Source organism: Seriola aureovittata, chromosome 1 (assembly GCF_021018895.1).
Source record: "Seriola aureovittata isolate HTS-2021-v1 ecotype China chromosome 1, ASM2101889v1, whole genome shotgun sequence".
In the NCBI taxonomy this organism is placed as follows: Eukaryota; Metazoa; Chordata; class Actinopteri; order Carangiformes; family Carangidae; genus Seriola; species Seriola aureovittata.
In genome coordinates, this window is record NC_079364.1 from 17,994,885 (window position 1) to 18,012,655 (window position 17,771).

Sequence of the window (17,771 nt, forward strand, 5' to 3'; positions counted from 1 at the left end):
GGATTTATCACAATGTGTGCGTGTGTGTGTGTGTGTGTGTGTGTGTGTGTGTGTCTGTCTGTCAGTCTGTCTGACTGTGTGATACATTTAACAGCTGTGAGAGATTTAGGTGTGTCTGTGTGCGCACATGCTATGCATCTATGCATGTTTAATGCTTCAACACTCATCACCGTGTCAAGCCATGAATTGCAATGATAACAACTAAGATACAGCCACGGACATCACACGATCACAGTTTCACACTTACTTACAAGAACTGACGTTATTTGTCTGTCATTGATCAAAATGAAATGATATTTTTGTACTTGGTGAAGGGCAATGTGTACATCTGTTGGTCTTGAGTATATTTTTAGAAAAAAACAGTAGTTTGTGCACGAGTTTGTGTTAGAGTAGACAGTAGTTGTGCATTTGAGCATCTATGTTGGATATGGACAGTATAGAAAACATTTGAAGCAGATAAGCTATGAATAAACTGAACCAAGACATTGTGCTATTAAACAAAAGTGGCTAATGTAAGCACCAAAAGACACAACAATCTCAAGACCACAAATGGAAAAACAAAGGAACGGTGGTTCAGTTGTGTGTCCTACATCAGAAAGTACAGTATGCTTGCTGATACAAAACTGCCTTAAAGGGGAAATCCACCGAGACATACATATATGAGCTTACCAGACCTCTGTAACCCGCTACCCATCTCTTCTTGAGGCTAGCGAGACGGGGCTACTTTAGCTGCTACTTGCATAACCAAGCCAAATCTCCAACCAAACTGTTGGTGGTCAAGATGCATTGTGGATTACACAGGCTTAAGTTATAGTATACAGTGAGTCATTTACACCTGTTCATCGAAGGACCCAAATGGAAAATTCAGTATCTAATTGTGGTTTACCAAAACATGCTAATGTCATGACTCTCATGCATAGACTCATGAGACATACAGAAGACCACAAAGTACAAAGAGTCCCAGGGTTAATCCTTCTCATGCTTATGATTAGACAGGGTGTTTGATACATACAGTGTGAGTTGACCTACAGAAAGAAAGGCTTTATATAATCTCACACTCCATCTTATCAACAGGGATATTTGTCACTCTCATAGACTGGATGCAGATGATTATGCACACACAAGCACACAGCGGTTGCAGTGCCAATGATCCTTGGGCCCAGCTGTGCACCAGTAACGATGGAAGTTCTCCATGGTGAGATGGGGCTGGCTTCCAAACCCCAGGCCAGTCGGAGGGCCCTGGCCTGGGCAGAACTCTGTCTCCATAGGCCTCACCGCCTGCCAGCTTCTGCTCCATGGAGGAACATCATGCTACAGCTAATCACCAACTCAAAACCCATTCTAGAGTACAGTGCCAAGCCACAATAAGGAGATAACACATTTTGCTAACACTGCTGCAATCATCTAACCTCATACCATATGTCCCCATGTTCTTTTCTGTCTCTGTCTTTAGATGCATAACGATGAAGTGAAAAAGTCAGTGGAGATGACTCATAGAAACTCTTCGCATCACTACATCCCCACAGATTTGAACATTAAGTGAGGACAATGCTGACACTAACCTCATCTGCAGTTCCTTATTACATAAACAGACAGCAGTGATGCATTGGACAGGGGTATCTGTGTGTCAGCATGTCTGCGGATATATGAAATTAAAGTCACGATTAAGACTAACAATTGACTTTCAGCAGATGAGGAGATATAAAAAGGAAGGAAGAAAAGAGACAAGAAAAGGTAAGCTGCTTCTCTCTCTCTCTCTCTCTCTCTGTTTGACTCTCTGTGTGGTATGCCGTTGCATCCTCAGCCACCCCCCACCTCCACCACCTCTACTCCTCCTTTCTTTCTGTTTCTCTCCAGGCTGTCTTGGGAGGTGTGATGTCTTTTAAAAAGGCACCGGCTTCATGTGTTTTTATGTCTGCTCATAAAAAGGCGGCTTCCTTTAAAGGCTCCTCTCACAAATGACTTGCGCTCTCGCTGTCACTGGATGACAAGCGGCACTGGGAATGACAACAGAGAGACACAGAAAGAGTCTGAGAGAAAGAAACCAAAAAAGACAGGGAAAGAAAGAAAGAAAGGCATTTTTCCAGTTTTGGTTTAACTATTTCATTTTCCTTAGGGAAAGTTGATTCGCTCTTTTCCAGTGATGCCCTGATTCATATTCATACAGTTTCATTAATAACTCAGAGCTTCTCTGTACAACCACAGTCCTCTAGAGCAGAAGTTCCCAAACTTTATGTCCTGTGACCTCTTACAAAAAAGGCAGTGTCTACTTGGGGCCCCTTTTATATGTCTATGAGTTGTTAGCAGTTACCACCAAAGAATAATTTTACTCTCTAAACCTCTCAAAAGATGTCAGGGGCTAAAAAAGCAAAGTTGATAGAAAAGTCCAAAAAATGAGAACAATGTAGAGAAGAACTTTCCTGACACATTAATCATCTCACAAAACCCCTCAGATTTATCCTTTGGAACTCTTGGAGGTTGCTTTGCTAAAAGGCATCTTGTCATACTGAGATTGTGAAATAATTGTTCACTGAAAGTTTCTCACACTTACCCAGCCCTAAATATCAAACCATCAATCCACTTCTCTTCACATCATGTTTGTACAGTAGGCTACAGCCATAATGTATCACATATAATGATAGACCAAAAACAAATGGGGTAAAAGTCCCTACACTGAAACACTACACAAAAAACGCAGCGCCCTCATTCATATGAATGCAGCAGGGTCAACTTTTGCTGCAGCGCAATGCAACGTCATTACCTTGCAATTGTTGCAACTAAAGATAAAATAGTTGTCCCTGTGAGTTGTGAAATCCTGTCTGTGTGTCTCACTGGCACGTGAAGCAACACACCTCCACCAGCCCTTTCTGCTGTTTGCCATTTTCAGTCTCAACGCCCGCTAATGATACACTGAGGCACTTATACGTTTCAGCACAGCGAGCAGGAACCCATTTAGCTGGACGCCCGATAAATCCTCAAACCATCTCCGTTCTACTCAAAATGTCTTTAACACCCAGCACTGTGCTTTCTTTATTAGTCTGTAGTTCAGACTAGTAGCTGTTAGCTCCTTCCTCAAAATGGTAGTTAGTCAGCACGCAAACACACACCGATACGCACACAGCTGGCTCACATGCGAAACCCAAGAGGCAAACCTCAACCTAACCATAAAATGCCCCACCACACACACAATCTCAACAAGACTTTATACATCAATCCCCTACCTCCATCTCAATCCCTCCCACCCCCACTCCCACCCCCACTCCCACCCATCACCCCCTTCCTCTCTCTCCGCTATCGCTCCGTTTTCTCAATTGCAGCCCACCTGGTAGTGATCCCATCTGGATCTGTTGGGGTGTGTTATGTATTTTAAAGCCACATTAATAGCTACCCAGCACAGCCCCTGTGACCACATTAAGGGACCATATCTTTTGATCACACCTCCCAACCTGCTCTCTCTTGTCTTTTTTTCCTCTGCCTACCCTGCATCCATTTCACATTTCTGCTCTTCCAATCCTTGTGATAGTGTGTCCATGGGCTTAACACGATCGATCACTCCTAACTCCTTGTACTCCCTGCTAAATCAATGGCTCTTTGTCTCATTAAGCACTGGAAGGAACTCTGTGTGTTCTTTTTGTGTGTGTGTGAATGTGTGTGTTGTGTGTGTTGAAAAGGGAGAAAGAGAGGCAGTGGGAAGAGTTTGTTACTGTAGAGGTGTAATGTAACGGGAGAATCTCACTGCGGAACAACTTAAAGTTTATCCTGGGACACAGTGAGACCGTTAATACGAGCTGGGATCTACTTCTTGGGGGGCAGGAAGGTAAAAAGGGTCGGGCGTACTGTACGTAAAATAAAAGGAGCACTTATGTGGATGGGTCAGTGCAAGAGAGAAAGAGAGAGAGAGAGAGGTATGAGTGACAAAGAAAGCGAGACTGTGAGGACGTCTCTGCATGTGCAAGACTGTTGAGAGAAGGGAGCCAAACCTCACCACTGACTTGGCCAGGGCCTCTGGAGCCAGAGAGAAAGCCCTGCTAACCACAAACTCTCTTTCTGTGTGTCTCTCCGACACACACACACTTGCTGAAAGTGTCTCACTGTGTGAATACGTCATTTCAAAACATGTGTTACTGGCCAGGAAAGCGAGGGAAGTAGCTTGTGAAAGAGAGAGGCTAGAGAGGGAGGAAAAAAACGGCAGCGGCTGGGACAAAGTGAGCAGAGAACAACGCAGCAATTCACTCTCGTCCCAAGCAAAGTAAACAGGAAACACACTCTGTCGCTCCACTTGTGTTACCCTCTCTCATCTTCTGCCCTCACCACTCCACTGTATTTAAATTCCTGTCACTGTAGCTCATTATACTTCCCAAATGCACCAGAGTAGGTGTTTGCATCGCCGCACTTTAAGTCAATAGCGGGACTGCAGCACGATGAAAATGAACAAGGATAGGGGCTCTTCATACAGTGTAAAAAGGCCTAGGAGTGCTCATCTACAGCACGGCTGCTCTCGGCCCATTTATATTTCACGGTGACACTACATTAGCTGCCAATGGATGAGCACACAGTCTGCAAGCCCTGCTCTGCCTCAACCTGTACACAGATATACAGCACACACCAGAATGGGTGTATTTGGCTGTTGCAGTGCACAATACTGAGAAGAGAGGAAGAATAAAGAGTAATACCCAAACCAACGAGTAGGCCTATGTTCCAGATGCAAACACATATCACACATTTCATAGGATGCAGACGATGAAGGACGCAGGTACAGAAAAAGGCTTAAAAAAAGCAATTGGAATAAGAAATTGGAGTGATGATGGGAAACATGAAAAGTGAACAATACCAACCCGTATAAAGGTGTCTCACCTCAAACTGGTCAGTCTGTCTCCTCAGAGAAACCCTGTCTGACACTACACACACACCAAGACATAATCAGACACACACACCGCTGTCTGCCTCAACACAAGCTTGTGAGAAGGCTGAGTTGCTAAAGGTGGGTGTGTGCAGGCTTTCTTTGGCATGTTTGTTTTTGTTTTGCTTTTTTTTCCTATCGCTGAAGGTTGAGGCAGAGCTACACAGAGCATCTGTGTGTGTGTGTGTGTGTGTGTGTGTGTGTGTGTGTGTGCATGTGTCAGAGAGTGTGTTAGTAGGCAGAGACAAAAGGAGCATATGGCAGCAGCAGCCAAGGCTGTAAATTAAACATAGAGGAAGATTAGATAATGAATGTGTGCTCTGAGACACAGAGACAGCACTGAGCCAGAGGCGGTGCAGACCACTGCGAGACCAGAACCGGGAGTGGAGGAATTGGGGGGGGGGGGGGGGGGGGGGGGGGGGCTGTGTGTGTGCTTTAAGCACATATTAAAGACTTGGAACAAACAAATGAGGTGACTAACTGACATGAAAGCTTTAAAAAACAATACAGAAATGAAGAAAATGAGAAACACAAAAGGAAGAGAAACACATAAAATCCTTTAATGACAATGACGCAGGTCAACGAGCACGGAAGCAACGTGAAGACTAACCAACTCCCCCAACCCCCCTGACCCACCCCACCCATGCTGCTAAAGAGAAGTGGATCCCTCCGCTCCAAACTAGACAGCTGCTACTGAGCTGAAGCGAAGCTGCATCTCTGTCAATAGGATTACTGAAGCTCCTCTCAAATATACAGTCCTACACATGATCACACATACAAACTCGCTATCATACACATATGGCTATGCAAACATATTGTACACAAACACTCCAACAGTTAGCAGTTAGAGACAAACACCAGGGGACACAAGTGTGTAGGTGTGTTTGTGTGTGTGTGAGAGAGAGAGAGAGAGAGAGAGAGAGAGAGTGAGAGAGCTGTAAATGTTTAAGGGTTCAACAAATTATCAATATGTCAATGCATCATTATATGTGATACTCAAGCATAAGGGTTTTCTTCCTTTTCTGCAGCAAGGTCATGGCTGTCTGAGATCTACAACAGCAGCTTACACGCACATGGAGCACTGAAAGCTTGGGTTATGTAGCATCCCTATCTACATGCAGCTGTGTGACTGTAGAGATGGGACCAATAGCTCATCAAAAATGGAAGATGTCCAACGAATGCACATTATACTGGTATACGGTGTTTCTCACCGAATCTAATGACAAACATGTCCCTACAACCCATAGCATCATTACAAAATGTTGTTATAGTATCATATCCTGGGTGTTAGTCTACCTGCCAACTCTCTTACAAATTGGCGTTAAATGTCTGACATGGGATTAGAAACAGAATCTGTACCACATGAACCATATCACAGCCATCAACTAAGCTTACACGCTTATACACTTCATACACAACTTGCACATCCACACTCAGCACTTACAAATTGAAGCTCATTGCAAGCCTCTCTCTCACTGTGAGAAAGGGGAGATGGGGGTAGAGATAGAGAGAGTAGGGTTTAGGGTAATCTGTCACTGTCTCATTACTGGGCCACATAAAGCAGGGAGGGAGGGTTAGGGAGGCGGAGATAATGCAATAATATAAAAAAACCAAGAGAACAAGAACAGAGGGAGGGAAGGGGAGAGGAGGGCCAGGTTTTCCTAATTTAATAATGGGAATCATTTGGGAGCAGCTGAAACTGATGTGTACCTAACTTGAGTTCCTGAGTAACCATTTGCCTCTGAGAACAGCAGCGAGGAGGAATCTTCAGTCAGGACTCAAGGCTGACTTTAAGGAGCATGTGACAAGTTTCAGGGGTGCTTTCTAAACTTTAGGGCTAAACTCAAATTAGCATTTACAAGTTTACATGCAAACATGTCATTTGAAGTAATGATGATTATAATGCACACATTAAAAAGGGATCCAGAAAACTAAATACATCAAATATTTACAGCTATATATGGTGGCTTTCCTTTCTAAGATCTGAAATAGAGAAATATTTGAAATGTTCTTTATCACAGTTTATTGATACTCAATTTATATCATAATGTTGGTGGAATCACTGCCGTTGTCATGTATCTGTTGATATAAAAATACTCCTCTGCTAATAGCCCAGCTTGTTGAGTTCTGCTTGAGCACTCCTTTTCACCATCTTTTTTTTATCTCTCTGATATGTGCTGTTGTTTTCATGTTTTGTAAGCTTGAAATTCTTTAGGAAATTAAGCAAAGCTTAACAGCTTCCAACTGTCGTGCTGCTCTCAGCACTTTGACTGAAACTGGCTGTATCATCTATACACATGTGTATACGGTCAACTAAACTCTGTTGAAACCCTATAGGTAGACTATATATCTTATTTTATACATTTCTCTTTATCCGTCAACCATGGTCCATTCACTCTTACAAGTGCAACTATTTCCAGTTACACTTTTATGCATTTGCATGGAGGAATTGTCTGCTTACATGGTAGAGCCCTGACATCAAGGTGAAATCTACCAACTTGTCTTTGTATAGCTATGAATGTGCAAATTTGAGGGCACATTACGAGTGTACAGAATTATAAAAAAAGCGTTTGTATGATATGAAAGAATATATATGCTTGGTGGCCCTTTCAGAGACACAGAGTCACTTTTGAGCCAATCAATCAAAAAACCCAGTGAAGGAAGCTCTTTAAAGTACACACAAACTATGTAACACACACACACACACACACACACACACACACACACACACACACACACACCCAGATGGCTTTGCCTGCACCCACACGCACCGCTGCTACCTGTAAGGCTACCAGGGGGGGAAGCATAATCACACACACAGGAGGTAAAGGCGATCTGCTGGAGCCATAATGAGGGAAGACTGTTGTTGTGATCCTCTCACTGCAGCTCTGATTACAGCCTGGTGTTCAGTTTCTACGCTAGGAGTAAACACATGAGAACACTGCCGCCGTGGGGATTCGACAATACATAAGCATGCACGTACACACGTACACACACACACACACACACACACACACACACACATAGACAGAGGTGGGTACGCCATGCGTACACTGGCAGAACAACAGAGCCAGAACGTGAATGACACACATACTGCCTTCATGTGTGTAAGTTTAGGAGGCTGCAGCCCAACACGCACCACTTTCCCCGCTCGCCGTCTGTCTCATCAAAAGACAAAGCGTGGCCTTACTGCCCTCAGCTCATTAGCAGTGGCAGAAAGAGACAAACAACACATATGCACGCAGATCCACACACCGCCTTGCTTTCTCACCAAAATGCTATGGACCCTTTGGTGGTATAATGGCATCCAGCAGCGGGCAAAACAGTGGAATTTGCATGCTGATACACAAACACAGCAAGGATGAACTAATGCATATCTGACACTTTGTTGACTCACCACTTGTGATGTGTTACAAAACCATTAAAAACTATATTGGTAACATCAGCCCTCCTCTAGCAATTCACTGTGGTACTGTAAGTGAACTACAATATGCCTTCTTTTTTTTTTACTGCCTGTCACTGGCTTTACAGAGCTTCCAGCCTGCCACCAGGGATTAGCTCAATACTCAATTCTCCACTCAATCTCACTACCACACACGCTATATAAGGGGATCTGTGAGTGTGTGTGTGTGTGTGTGTGTGTGTGTGTGTGTGTGTGTGTGTGTGTGTGTGTGTGTGTGTGTGTGTGTGTGTGTGTGTTTGTGTGTGCGTAGCTGCACATGCACATGTGTGTGCTGTATGCGTGCTAATGTGTGCGTGTATATACACTCAGGGGTGATATTAGTTAATCATAGCCTTCACTCAGCATAAATAAAGACCAATTACTGTGCTTCCCTATGGGCCCCTCACTATTAGCACACTAAAGACCCCAAAGAGTGCTGCCCCATAGCTAATACAGCCTTGGTATAACAGCCAGCCTGCTGAATCATGATGATAAGCACTACAGAGGGTAGCAGAAGGACAACACTCACAACATATAAAGACAGGGGCTGGATTAAACATATAGGCACCAGTGGAGATCAGAAAGTGCAATAATCAAAAGAATAATAATGATGCTGAGTCTTATAATCAGGATAATCAGGATAAACGTATACCTTATTAGAAGTTAAAAGCCTCAGAATTAGCTTCACTTTATTTGCCAAGTACGGAGGAACTTGTCCAGCTGAAAATGTGATTGCTGGACAGTGAAAGAGATGAACCAGGTAATAAACGAGGTAATAGACTAAACATATCATTACATAAACACTAATGATATGTGCTGTGACTGTAGTACAGTCAGTCTGCTGTCATATTGTGCATTATACTGTGTAATAACACACTGCCTTTATACCAGTCCTAGTTCATAAGGTCAAATGACCTCCTGTGTGTAGGGTTCAAACATCACTAAATCAGCTTACAGCAGACACAAAACTCACAGACACACTCACACACAGACACACACACACAATAACTGTGACAGGAATGGCAATCAGAGAATGAGACATTGCTATAAATTCTCTCAGAGATACATTTAGATAAGGAGTGTAAAAAATGAGATAAGATAGATAAGACAGCAGGATATCAGAGTCAAACTCAAGATCAAAGTGCATACAGCCGTAGACTACACAGTGAGGGAAGGGCCTATCATGTGTGTGCAACAGTTGTACACTACCTGTGGGATACAGCTATGATATTCAAAAGCTGATGTAAATGAGGAATCGCTGAAAGAATCAAGAACATTTTTGCCTTCAGGAGATATTAAAGTTTATACTGAGGTGTTTTTGTAGCTTGACATTTATCTAACCTTGTCACAATTTCAGTCTGGCTGCTGTAACTGGCAACGGCTGCAGTAAACAATAGCTAACCCAAAGTGGAATTTCAAAACTTCCCCTCGTAAACATTGGAGTCATGCAGACTCAGTCTATGTTCTACACGATGTCCCGTATGTTCGCATCACAAACATCTTACACTAATTAAGTGTTTTTACTTTCTCAGCAAAAGCACCATAGAAAACGTTAACACCTCCCTCCAAAGGAATACACTCAGCCAGAAGACATTACATGCTGACACACTCTTTAACAAGCAAATCCTGCTGTTAAGCTTAGACTACTCCTGTCTATTTTTTGCACATTCAACTGTCAACATAAGATACAACTCTAAGTAAGCCAAACACTGTGCTACTGGTTCTATGGTGCCATCTTCCTTTGTCCTTTCCTTTGGATAGATGTGTACATGTGGACAAGTGACACAGCAGCTGGAGATGTGCTCTTCAAAGCACATGCACAAATGCAAAAATACACACACACACACACAGACACACACACAAATACAGTGGACCCTTGCTGGCAGCCACTCATCACCCAGAGAGGCCAACCTAATTTGGAGGACAGGCTCCTCTCTGCCTGCTGGGGAGGCAGCAGGGATTATGAGCCTTTATACACACTAATCTAGTTTAGCCACGCTGGGAGAGGGAATCTGTGTGTGTGTGTCTGTCTGTGAGTGCGTGAGTGTGTGTGTGTGTGTGTGTGTTTGTGTGTGCGTGCGTGCGTGCGTGCGTGCGTGCGTGCGTGCGTGCGTGCGTGCGTGCGTGCGTGTGCGTGTGTGTGTGTTTTAAAGAGAGAGAGAGAGAGAGAGAAAGAGAAAAGGTAAAAAGGGAATATACATCAATGGAGTGCATAAGCATGTGTGCTTCTATGTGTTTGTGTGCGTGTGTGTTTGTGCGTGTGTGTTTGTGTGTGTGTGTGTGACTGAGTGAGTGCACATGTGTGCTCAGTAACCCAGTCTGTGAGGGAAGATAGGGGGGCTCTCAAACTGGTTAGAGATGTGGCTTAGCCTCTTGTCCTCTGACAGCAGCTGGCAGGAACTACATAGGAACACTGACACACATACACAAACAAACCCACACGAATAGCAGTAAGACTGACACACAAGCAAACGTACTCCTGCTGGCTGATCAAAGCTGCAGAACTGTTATATGTACAACTCAGATTGGATGGTTAGTGTGTGTGTGTGTGTGTGTGTGTGTAGTGGGCAGAGTGACTTGGGGGTAATTATGTCCTGTGCGTGTTAACATCAAGATTGGGAGGCTGGAGGTCAAACAGGCTGCGGGAAACCATCTGCAATCCCAGGTGTGGCTGGAGTGAACCAGCCGCTGGTTTAAACATGCACACACAGACACACGAGCAGAGAGCAGGGTGCTGACTGGACTATTTCAAAATATGCCTGGTTTGTGTGTTAGCTCACTGTTTAGAATGTAGGCATCTAAAAAGAGTCATGTGTAACTGACTTGTTGGCTGGCTCGAGTTGGTCGGAGAAGCCAATACATTGATGATACCTCTGTGTGTGTGTGTGTGTGTGTGTGTGTGTGTGTGTGTGTGTGTGTGTGTGTGTGTGTGTGTGTGTGTGTGTGTGTGTGTTGCCAGTGAAGTGTGAGCATGAGGATGAATTGGCTGGAATCACCGACACATTCCAAAACACAGGAGACAGATCTCAAGGCCAAACCAGAGCTGGGACCACACTGGGAATCACAGAGGAAGAGTTTAGAGGAGAGAAGGAGAGAGCGAGTTAGGGGAAAGAGATATAGTGAAAGACTTGGGGGAGATAGAGAGAGAGAGAGAGACAGAGAGAACCACAGACTCTACAAGCTTACACTGTGTATGAGCGTTGGCTTGAGTAATTACAGACTTGCCTGGTGTGTGGAGCCGAGAGTCTACCACAACACAGCCAAAGTGATGACACCATACACCACACACATGCACACGCACACACACATACACACAACGGCAATTATTGCACAAAGCATTTAAACAGCTGCTCTATATCCACATTCCTCAAAACCACACATACATTCATGCACACTTTCCAAGCCACCCAGTGGTGCAGAATGACTTGAACTGCTGCACAGGGAAGCTCATTTTCTCACACAAATGGACATTGGACATGAAACAAAAAAAAAACACACACACACACACAGGAGCCCAGGGAATTACTTTAAAGTCCACTTTAAATATACAACAAATACCTGGGTCCACTCCCTCCCTGTGTTGCCACTGTAGTATCCATTTTTTTTAACTAATTGGGGATCTCCACTTCTATGCTTGACCATCAGACCTCTTCAGAGTGGAGCACTGACACCATCTGGTGGCTAATTATACCATTACACATTCTGCATACAGTATAGGCTACTGTCACTGCCAGGGACCACTAGCATGCTGTGATAACCACTAATGATATTGATATGAAGTTAAAAAAAAACGAAAAGGACAAATTCAATTTCCAGCAATCCATGTGAAAATGAAGATGACTTATAAATTCCATGTCCTGTCAAGAAAAAAGACAAGACGTCTCCAGCAGCAGGAAACCAAAACAGAGAATCTGTCCAGACTGCAGTCACTTGGAACAAATCAAGCGGCGACGGCAGACGCCGGTGGTTTTGATCTCTGGAGTCGACCGCAAGGTCCCAGTCTATTCTCTGACTGGATATCTGTCTGTCGCACGGCACTTCCTGACAGGAAGCACTACATACGGTACAGAGACAGGGAGAGAAGAAGAGACACAGATGGAGAGACTGAAAGAAAAAAAGAAAGCCCAAAACGGGATATAATAGCATCAAAATTCATAACAGCTTGCCAAAACCTCAAGCACTGGGGACAAAGACTGATTTACTCAACCATTCATTTAAATATACTGTGTGCTGGGCAAACTCATTTTACATTAACATATACTTTTATTTATGGAAAGGTTATACACTGAATTTTGTGTGTCTTATATCATCTTAGTATTTAGCTACATATTCTACAAATAAAACACAGTTTGATTTGAATAGACATTGTATTCATTCTGTTTACCTGTAACTCACCTACAAACTACTGTACGTGGCACTGAGTTCAACCTGACTTAATGCACACAGAACATACACATTTTAACCTTCACACTCACACACACACACACATACACACACATACCGGGACTGTGCAGTAAGTGAAGCCAGATTGATGACTCATGGTGGGCACTTTTCTTCTCTCTCCCTCTCTCCCTTACATGTGATCTTTTTTGTCCCTCACGCTGCATTTGTTCCCTTACTCCCTTCTGATCATCTACCATCTCATCCCACCTCCTCATCCTCCTCCTGCTCCTGTCCCACGTCCGACTATGATTTTACTTCTCAAACTTTCTCACAGCCTTCCCTCTCCATCACTCTCCCCCAGTCATCTTCCCCCTCTTATTCTCACAGACTTATCTCCCTCTGTGAGTTATTACACCCACTCCTCTCTTATCTGCTCCATGTGGAATCTGCCTCAGAAGGACATTTTCTGCTGGGCTGCAGTATCAGAGAGGACAAAGAAATATTTGCTAGTACTAGATATATAGATAGATAGATAGATAGATAGATAGATAGATAGATAGATAGATAGATAGATAGATAGATAGATAGATAGATAGATAGATAGATAGATAGATAGATAGATAGATAGATAGATAGATAGATAGATAGATAGATAGATAGATAGATAGATTCATGGATAGACTCATAGATAGATTCATAGATAGATGCTGTTACGCCAGTGAAGTCATTAAATTGTTTAATTAAGGCAAAAAGACGGATGGAGGGATCTGCCAAAAGAAAGACAGGGAGGGAGTGGGAGAAAAAAAAAGGCAAGAGCAATATATAACATTTACAAGGGGATTAGTGTACAGCAGTACAGGGCATGAAGACCCCCACACGTCAACTCTGAACTTGTTAAGGTAGAACATCTGTGGTGGAGGGAGAGGGAGGAAGAGGAGGAGGAGGGGGGGGAGGAGGGAGAGGAGAAGGTCAGGGGTAAACAGAGAGAGGGAGAGAAAGACAGAGGGGAGGGGGAGGAAAAAGGAAAAGAGCAGATCAAGGCATGAGAGCTTTGTGCTCCCTCTCTTGGCAAGACTCTGTGGCTGTGTACGTCTGTGTGTGTGTGTGTGTGTGTGTGTGTGTGTGTGTGTGTGTGTGTGTGTTGTGCACGCACACACACATGCCTGTGCTCCTGGCAGACTCAGACTAGGCATTAAAATTATTGGTGCCGCCAGCATGCCGCGGCCCCTGCTGAAAAGGGAGGGAGGTGAGCAGGGAGAGCAGGAGGGAGGGAGTCACCAAGTGCTAATCAGACCCATGTGTGTGTGGCCAGCGCTGCTCCGAACAGCTGTTCCCATGCTGAGGACCTGGCCACCACACTCTCACACTCTCACACACACACACACACACACACACACACAAATGTCCTGTAAAGCCATACAGGTATAAGCCGTTTGCAGTTAAAACAAATACCACCATGGGCCTGCATGAATGCACTTATAATACATGATAGAGAGAAAATAGAGGTTTCCAAAAATAAACAAGACAGAGTGGGGGAGGCGGAATTTGGAAGAAATGCACTTGTGTCTTTTCTTCAAAACTAATGTTGAGTCTATTCTTATGATGTTTTGTTTTTTTTTAACTGACTGCCATCATTTTGTCTTATTTGTTTTTTGATTATTAATTTCCTCTAAAGACCTTGACAAAACAGATCAGGATTTCAGTTGCTGTGCAGACAAAGCAAATTACAAGTGAAACTTTAAAAGTAAAAAAATGCAGATAGAGTGAGACAGGTGTGGAAGTGCCATGTCCTTTCCTCCCTCTACAAGGCAGACAACAGGAAGAGTCAGAGAGCAGAGGGAGGAAGCTCTGTTATTTATTCTAGGAAGAGACCTCACTTTACAACCCACCCCATTAAGGACACACAAACAAGCACATATGCAATCTACTGGACACACACACACACGCCGCACTCTGCAATGAAGAGGGCATTGATCCATCTTACTTTGCTTGTTTGGATTAGCTGTTTCAGCCTCAGTAATTGGATCTTTAGGTTGCAACAGTGCCCTCTAAAACAGTTCTAAGAAGGAAGATTTCTTCATCTGTGTGCCTGTGTGTGTGTAACAGGGCAGAGCTGTGATGTGCCTTGGGGAGTGGATCTCTTTGTAGTGGGCAGGGAAGTAGAGGAATGTCAGGAATCTCCCCAGAGGATGCAGGGTCTGTCCGGTCAACTCTCTCTCTCTCTCTCTCTCTCTCTTTCTCTCGCCCTCTTTCTCTCTCTGTTACACTGTTTCTCTCTCTCTCTCTATCTCACTCTCTCTCTCTCGTTGGCGTTCAGGCTAAGCGTGGTGCATGTATGTGTGGCTACACGCGTGCACTAAGCAAACACAGCAGCTGAGATGAGAGTAAAAAGATTTGGAGCCAATAAAGTTCACTAACAGCCCGGGAGCAAATAAAATAAAGCTCTTACCAGAGGCCTTCGGCTCTGTGTGTGTGTGTGTGTGTGTGTGTATGTGTGTGTGTGTGTGTGTGTGTGTGTGTGTGTGTGTTAAACGGAGAGATGAAAGAGTTGGTGGTCAGACTTGGTCAAGAGCGCCAATCACTTTACCAGCTACACTTGATAGTGACACAATATAGTGCTGCTCTGTCTTTCTGTATGTGTCAATTTCCTCCTTTCTCATTGTCAGGGGCCATGTTCACTTCTGTGTGTGTGTGTGTGTGTGTGTGTGTGTGTGTGTGTGTGTGTGTGTGTGTCTATATGTGTGTGTGTGTGTGTGTGTGTGTGTGTGTGTGTGTGTGTGTGTGTGTGTGTGTGTGTGTGTGAGTCAACCCCAGGTTCCTCACTGCACTGCCGTTTTCAGCATTGATGTTTATATCACAAAATGTGCTGGCAGCCAGTCAGAGCAGAGCATCCAGTTGGTGACAGAGCTTTTGCAGGTCATGAGTGAACAAAGGTTGGAAAGCAGGCGTGTGTGTGTGTGTGTGTATGTTTGTCTAAGGTTATGTGTGTGTGTGTGTGGTTGTGTGTGTGTGTGTGGTTGTGTGTGTATAAACTAAATGCAGATCCCCAGCGGTGACTGCTCTGTTCTGCATCAGAGATCAGACAAAATCACACACGCAAACAGCAAAAAAAGTGAGTCATAGTAGCACCTGGTGAAGCGAAAAGAAAGGCTGAGAAGATAAAGGCGGACTGTAAGATGTGAATCATCAGAGGGAACAGACGTATGTTTGCGAATGACATCACTTGCTGTGGTGTTACGCTGGGAACGAGAGTTAGAAAAAAGGAGCTGATGGGTGCGGAGACTGAGCAAAACCACACATGTGCTGCATCATGCACAAAAGCAGTGCTTTTACACACACAGACAAACACACACACACACACAGACATCAGACAGATGAAAAGGAAAACAAGATGTCCAGAGGATGGAGAGAGAAGGAAGACAGAGAGAGAGAGACAGAGAGAGAGAGAGAAGGGGAATGGGTAATGTTATGAGTGGGATGTAAGATGAGTGAGTGCAGACTACATCAGCAAACAGATGTTCAGCCCAGCATATATAGACTGTGGTTCTGTCACTGTAAACACACATTGTTTGCTCATGGAAACTGATATCGCTCATATTCGTCTATTTAAAGACTTTGTAATCTCCCACGATTTCACAACAGCTGCTCACCACAAAAGAAAAATCGACAGGCCAACCCACACCTCATGTCCAGGAGAGGAGAGGAGACAGGGAGTAGGGGATGGAGGATGTAATTGGAAGTGACCTGGTGGGCTTTTGGGAGGTCTGATGTGTGCTTAAGGGGCCAGGGTCAGGGGAGCATCTGGGGTAGAGTTGACGTCAAATCTGACCTCAAACCAGAGGAGGCTCAGGGAACAGTTACCAGTGAAGCAGACACACAAATTGAGCATGCTGCAAAGCACGGGAACAGGACCAACAAATAGACAATGGAGCAAGTCAAAGGGATTTCATACTGGAGAAAGTAAACTGCTGCAGGTGTGGGGGAGAAAAATCAGTGACTGTAACAGTGGTGTGTAAAGCGGACCACTTCACTTCCATCTGCAGCAGCTTAAAGGTACTTACAGGTGTTAAGTCTGGTAATGATAGTGTTGTTTCCAGGCCAGTGAGCAGCGGTCCACCTAGACCTTTGCCGCAAGGATCATCAAGGCAAAGCTTTCACAATGAACATCTGACACAGCCAAAAAAATATGCTTTGACTTAACATTTTCTACAAAGGAGGGGCCCCACCACCAAAACCAGCACAAGTCTTTCTTTGCATTGTGTACAAAGTGAACACAGCACACAGACTCCATGTGATTAGAGTGTATCCTTTGTGAGGCCTGCTGGGATCTGGTTCCTGTGCAGTAACAGCTTGAGACTCTGTGTCCCTACAGCTCATCTCTTGTAAGAAACTGCACATACTATTAAAAAAAAAAAAAAAAAAAAAAGTCCCATTCTCTAAACAGACAATAAAGAGCAGCTAGCAGCCCCCGGACATGGCACCATTCACACGTTAAAATAACCAGCAAAGAGCCATTTAAACGGGACCAGGTTGCAGCCCCTCATAAAACAAATACACACAGGAATATTTGTATCGACACAGCAACAGGGATGTCAGGAGCTAACACAGCGACAGCTCATAACGCGAGCTGTGTGCTCACAACATTAGGACCGTACCATCATTACTGTCAGTACATCAGAATATGACACTGACTTTTATAATGAATATTTTCACACCATGGGTCTGTCACCCTGTTAGCAAATTTAAACTACTGCTTGTACACTGACTAAATGGAGGTGTGCACGTGTGTGTGTGTGTGTGTGTGTGTGTGTGTGTGTGTGTGTGTGTGTGTGTGTGTGTGTGTGTGTGTGTTCTCATGCACATGTGTTAGCACACTGTGTGTTGAAGTATTGAGAATCAATTAATTATAATGTTATTGGTACTGATTCCCAAAATTGTGGTATCGTGACATCCCTACACAGCATGCTGGTAGAAAAAAAAAAGTGTCTCCATGGGGGGTACCAGGACGCTACGCCGTAAAGTGGTGGTGGTGTTTAGGGGTGGTGT

The 17,771-nt window shown here is 44.2% G+C and overlaps 1 protein-coding gene across 1 annotated transcript in view; it reads right to left on the bottom strand.

Annotated features, from left to right (window-relative positions):
- Positions 1–17,771, bottom strand: part of gse1b (Gse1 coiled-coil protein b) — a 169,554-nt gene that overhangs the window by 128,609 nt on the left and 23,174 nt on the right. The gene's annotated exons all lie outside the window — the stretch shown is intronic.